This window comes from Pinus tabuliformis, chromosome 3_2 (genome assembly GCF_031772625.1).
Source record: "Pinus tabuliformis cultivar Carrire ecotype Pingquan chromosome 3_2, CPIR1, whole genome shotgun sequence".
Taxonomy (NCBI): domain Eukaryota; kingdom Viridiplantae; phylum Streptophyta; class Pinopsida; order Pinales; family Pinaceae; genus Pinus; species Pinus tabuliformis.
In genome coordinates, this window is record NC_142302.1 from 784370773 (window position 1) to 784377263 (window position 6491).

Here is a 6491-nt window from a genome sequence, read left to right on the forward strand (position 1 = left end):
ACAAAGAAGGAGGACGAAGTGCTGGGGAGAAAAGTGTCGGAAGGAGGAAGTCTATGTGTCAGGGAACCAAGAAAAGAGAAGGAAGGACTTGACTTGTGCTTGGAGGATATCCTAGTCAAGGTTATAGGGTTTGGCAGTGATCAATAAGAAGCTTCAATAAGAGAAACTTACCGAAGGGTTTTCCTCTCTAAGAGAGAGATATTTTGGCTGTGGTAGAGAGCCAACATATATGTTCTTGTCTTTATGTTTTTAGTAGAAGTTTGATGAAACACACACACTAATAATAAGAAGAAGATCAATATAAGATAATTGTAAAAGTGCTTCACAAATTGTTATCAAGTCAAGAAGAATCACACTACATAGAATTTCCCTAGATTCTTCAACATGGTATCAAAGCTAAGGTGACACATCAAGGAAAGGGAATCTCAAGAAATCTCATCAAGGAAGGACATCTACAAAAGTTGAAGCATCAAGCCAATAATTCTCTATCACATTAAGGACAATAAGGTCTATCATCTATCATTCATCAGGGGAGACTACAAAGCTAGAAGAAGAGCTTTATAAAGGCACCTACAAAGAAGAGCAAATCAAAGAGGGACATACATCAAGCCACAAATCGTCAAGAAAGTATCATCATCAAGAAAGCCCACTTGGAGAAAAAATCTTGAGGAACATCAAGGTTCAAGGAAAGCAAGCCATGAAGACTTCAAGGAGAAAAGAAGTCAACTATATTTCAAAATATATCAAGTAAGTATATGTCCCCTTCTAAATATACATCAATTTCGTTTTGCAAGGAAATCAACAAATTGGCAGGTACCAATAAATTTCTTGCATGGAAGAAGCAGACTGATCTACTTCTCAAGGAGAATGAACTTCTAGAACATGTCAAAGAGAATATCACTATCCCTACTAAGGAACAAACCCAAGCCTTAGCCAAGTACAATAAGGATGAGAAAAGAGCTTGAAGGATTCTAATAGAATATATAAAGGACTCTCTCATTCCTTATGTCTCCAAATTTGAAACATCAAAAGAAATCTATGATAAACTAGTAGAGCTATTCTCTGTAACTACAACTGGAGAAGTGATATCTCTATGAAATGAATTGTACAAGATGAAGATATCAAAGGAAGGAATAACTCCCTACTTCATGAAGATCTCTGAGATGAGATATCAACTTCAAGAACTAGGGGAAGTCATGTCTGACAAATAATGACAACTGTAGTACTCAATGCTCTACCTGATGATTGGGGCAACCTCACATCTAGAATAGATGCTAATAAGGAAGCTATCACATCAAGTGAAATGTGGTCTCTATTCAAAACAAAGGAAACCAGACTCAAAGCCAAGGAAGATGTCAGATCAAAGGAGCAAGAATTTTCTACCATGGCCAAGAGAAAGGGAAAATTTGGCAAATTTGGTCCACAAAGAAGAAACAACAAAGATATATCCAAAATCCAACATTATGGATGCCAAGAATATGGACACTACAAAAGGAATTGTCCTAAGCTTAAGAAGGACAACAACAACAAAATAAATATGGAAGAAGCTCACTTGAATCAAGAGGTGAAAGAAGAAGAAAAGAAGAAAAAGAAGGAAGATCCTCCAGATCTCTACTACGACTAAGCCAAAATCCTTACTTAAAGTCTTGTTTCAAAGTTTTGAGTAGGATAGGAGCATGTAGGAATAAAATAAAATTGCATGAAGCATGAAGTACATAGAATTATAGATACTCATGTAGAAAGAGCATTTATAATTGAGAACAAAATGCATGGCTAGAAATATCTTCTAGAATATAGGAGCATAATGGACATAGCTCAAGATATTCATGTAGAAGGAGCATACCTAGAATAGGAGCTCATCCACAATGAAATAAAATTGATCATCACTAAGAATCCTAGAAGTCCTCCATTATTAAAAGGAAAGAAACATTTGCAAGACAAGGGTCTTTAAGATCCTATGATGGAAAATTCAAAAGAGGGTTCATGAACCAAAGAAAATGTCTCATTGGGAATCCCATTCATGGGATTCAAGAAAAGGATGATATGCAGGCAAGCTAAGATGAAGCAAGAAGGGCCACACCAAGTAAAACCAAATGAAGCTAAGATGATCAAAGGAGAATCAAGATGAGGTATGTATGCATCAAAGTTGAGTCATGTTATCATTTGTATATTATTGAGTCATGGGAATAGTTCTATAACATGATCAAGTAGGAAAGAATCTCTTTCACCAATGACATGCTTAAAGGCATGTAATACAATGAAATGAAAGTCAACAAAAGAAAATACTCACATAAGGAGTATAATATTGCTGACTAAGAAGAAAATAAAGAAGAAATGTTGACTAATCCTAGAAGCAAGCAATTAAGAAGTACTCTCACAAGGAGTAGAAAGTGGTTGACCAACCTATCCAAGAAGAAGAAAATGAAGAAAGAGATCAAGCATGTGAAGAACACCATGATCACCAAGAATCACTATATCACAAGATACTTTAAAGACATCTCCCAAAATGAGGCATGGCAACTCTAATGAAGGAAGAAACAGATCAAAGGACCCTTGACACCTATGAAGGCCTTAGAGATATGAAAGGTGCAGATAACTGATTCTACTCTACGAAGATGCCATCTTGAAGAATCAAAACTTAAAGTTGAAACAATAACAAGATGAATTCATGAAGGGCTACTCGACCTAAGCATGGGAACAAGCAAGTTCAACGAAGTATCCATGAGAAGAGTATTCTGAAGCATGGGAACAAGCAAGTTCAACGAAGCATCCATGAGAAGAGTATTCTGAAGCATGGAAAAGATAACAAAGGAGTAGCTAGATAACAAGAGACCCTGATATATGACAAGAATACTACTTTCCACAAAGGAAGAAATGACATGAAAAACCAGGAAGGAAATTGATTGATGGATGGTGCCCTACCAAAAGGAATTTTGAACCAAGACTTCATGACATCGAAAGAAAGAAGAATATCAAGTAGTTGAAGGACCCACAAAGAAGAAGTTGTTGAATGGACAAGTGCCTAGCTAAGAGGGAGTTATAACAAGTTCCCAATTACTTGGACAACTACCTTGTTACAGGATACTTGGGCATGTCTTCCTCAATTGAGAGGAAGTTATAGAAACAACATTCTTTTCTTCACTTGGGAAGAAAGAATGGGAGGATTGGGTAATCATATGGCATCCAATACTGTTTAAGGATGTGTAGGGCATCCAAAACAAGAGTAGACAAGAGGACCAATATCCTTTGAGGGCTGGGAACCCAAGATAATAATAGTCCTAGAAGGTCATACTCGGTGAAATCTCAGGTGGGTATGTACCTTGAGAGACAATGACTAAGGTGTCTATAAGTCATTAGTCTAACCAACATTGTTCTCTGATCTATTGAGAGATAGAGCTGTCAGTCAAGGCCTTATTGTGGAAACAATGTTGGTTACTATGATGCTATAACAGATGGATTTCCAATCCGATTTCCCTTATGTGAATTATTTAAGATTGAAACATATCCAAACACCTTGTAATGTTGTATGAATACCTCCCTAGTTAAGAAGGAGTGTTGAAGGAAATGTAACTAGGTTTGGTCTTCATAAATGTACTTTTGATATTTGTATTTATTCAAGAAAATAAATATTATTTTTATATTATTTGTCAATGAGTTTCTTGCTCATTGAAGTAGGTCAAGCACATGGTTAAGTGCTTCTAGCAAGTCAAAAGGTCAATGTATTTATATAAGACCCTTAGAGGGCACGTTACACTATGTATAAGGTCAAAGGTATACCTCTAAGACACCATGCAACAATGTCCTCTAAAAGAAGCAAAACGATGAAAATAATGAAGATATGGTCAAGTCGGCCCCAAGACAGAATGTCGGCCTAATGTCGGCCTAGAGGAGGGATAGTAATCCATATATAGAGGTTGTCCACTCCCTCATAAGGTCAACAACACAAACTCTAAAATTAGCGAAGAGATAAGTCGAGAAATGGAAGGAGAAGCAAGTATAAAGGGTCCCCCAAAAGTGCAATGAAGGAAGGAGGAAGCTCAATGAAGGTAGAGGATTGTTTCTAGGGCTAGAAATAGTCACACGTGTGAAGAGAAGGAGGACATATTGCAGATATAACAACAGTAGTATTTCAGTGCAAAATTCATTAGTGTTTGGGCTAGATATTAGGCCTACCAGACTTCCCAAGTCAAGCGAAGAGGTCTCTCTCTAGCGAAGGTGAAAGGACCCTAATTCACTAAGGGTACCCTCCACACGTGGGAAAACTAGGGTAACAGAACAACATTATAGTCATATACCCATACCTCAAGAAGGATCTCATTTGGTCAACAAAAGAAGAAGTCTACTTGAGAAAAGGATAAAAGAGGAAATTCTCATCTAGAAGGCTCACTCAAGGAAGGTATATCTCTAGACAAGAGATAAAGAAGGAGGACAAAGTTCTGGGGAGCAAAGTGTCGGAAGGAGGAATTCTATGCACCGGGGAACCAAGTGCAGAAAAGAGAAGGAATGACTTGAATTGTTCTTGGAGGAAATCCTAGTCAAGGGTCTAGGGTTTGGTAGTGATCAATAAGAAACTTCAATAAGAGAAACTTACCGAAGGGTTTTCCTCTCTAAGAGAGAGAGGTTCTGGTCCTGGCAGAGAGTCAACATCTATGTTCTTGTCTTTATGTTTTTGGTAGCAGTTTGATGAAACACACACACTAATAATAAGAAGAAGATCAAGCTAAGATAATTGTAAAAGTGCTTCACAAATTGTTATCAATTCAAGAAAAATTACACTACATAGAATTGCCCTAGATTCTTCAACAAGGAGAGAGAGAGAGAGAGAGAGAGAGAGAGAGAGAGAGAGAGAGAAGGTGAAGAGAGAGAGAGAGGGAGAAGGTGAAGAGAGAGAGAGAGAGGGAAAGTAAGAGGGAGGGAGATAGATAGATAGATAGATATGGGGGGAGAGAGTGATATATATATATATATATATATATATATTGTGTGTGTTTGTGTGTGTGGGGTGAGATAGAGAGACAAATGAGAGAGGTTGGGAGATAGACACAAAGATGGAGAGGATAGAAAGAGGGAAGAAGAGAGAGAGAGAGACATATACAAATACATATATTATATGTTATTATATCATATTGAACATTATTAACCATAGAGAAAGAGAAAGTAAGACTTTTACAAAAGGTAAAAGAAGTTGGATTTAGAAAGCCATGAATATTTGGTCTTTCATTGAAATATAAGCATTGATTTCAGTGTAGAGGATGATTTATTATCTTATTTGATTGATTACACTTGATGCATTGATTTCAGCGTAGTTGTTGATTTCTAATCCTATTTGGTTACTTGCACTAGATGCATTGATTTAAGTGTATATGTTGATTTCTAATCATATTTGATTGCTTGCACTAGATGCATTGATTTTAGTGTAGATGTTGATTTCTAATCCTATTTGATTATTTGCACTAGATGCATTGATTTAAGTGTAGATGTTGATTTCTAATCCTATTTAATTGTTTGCACTAGGTGCATTGATTTTAGTGTAGATGTTGATTTCTCATCCTATTTGATTAATTGCACTACATGCATTGATTTTAGTGTAGACGTTGATTTTTAATTTGATGTAACTAGATGTATGATGTAGGTTGATTTTAAAGTAATTAGATTAATAGTGTACATTGATTTCAGTGTAAGCACAAAAAATTATTGACAACATGCATTGATTTTTGCTCTACAATAATTCAACCATAAATAAAATACTTGAATTTTCATCTTAAATGAAATATTCACTTGAAATGTTTGCTTCTTGAAACTATAAACTATTTGTAACATCTTTATTATTCCCAATTTCCATCATTCAATACTGTTAGTCACTTTGCATTCAAATGCATACTTGGGGTTTAACACTCTATAAGTAAAAATGATTGACATTGGAGATAGATATTATTAATATTGGAGAGAGAGAGACAAGGTAGGACATTTACTACAATAGCTTGAGTTAAATATTTTAATGGTCTACGATTTCAACCACCATTTTCATATAATTGATATGAAAAGATGGAAAAATTAACAAGTTTGAGAATGATCACAACGGATACTATTTGTAATTGACTAAATTCTTACTATTCACATTTTCTATCATTAAACACTGTTACATTGTCACTTTGCATTCAAAATTTTTATTTCATAATTTTTCATCATTCAAGTTATTCATAGTGTCTATCATCTCAAAAATTTGTGGTAACTGAGTAAATTTAAAATCATCTTAAACATATTTAGCATGTTTAAAATAATTAGAATAATTAGATGTTCAACAAATGTTGTGTGAGAATGCATGACTAAAACCATCCTAGATCCATCTTAACCATGGTTCTATCAACCGCCGAGAGAGATCAAATCTCTTGAGGTGCAAAACCTTTCCTCAGGTTTTTCACTCAAAAAAGAGGTTTGCACCTTGAGAAATTTCATCAGGGTTTGCATTGAAAAAAGAGGTTTGCACCTTG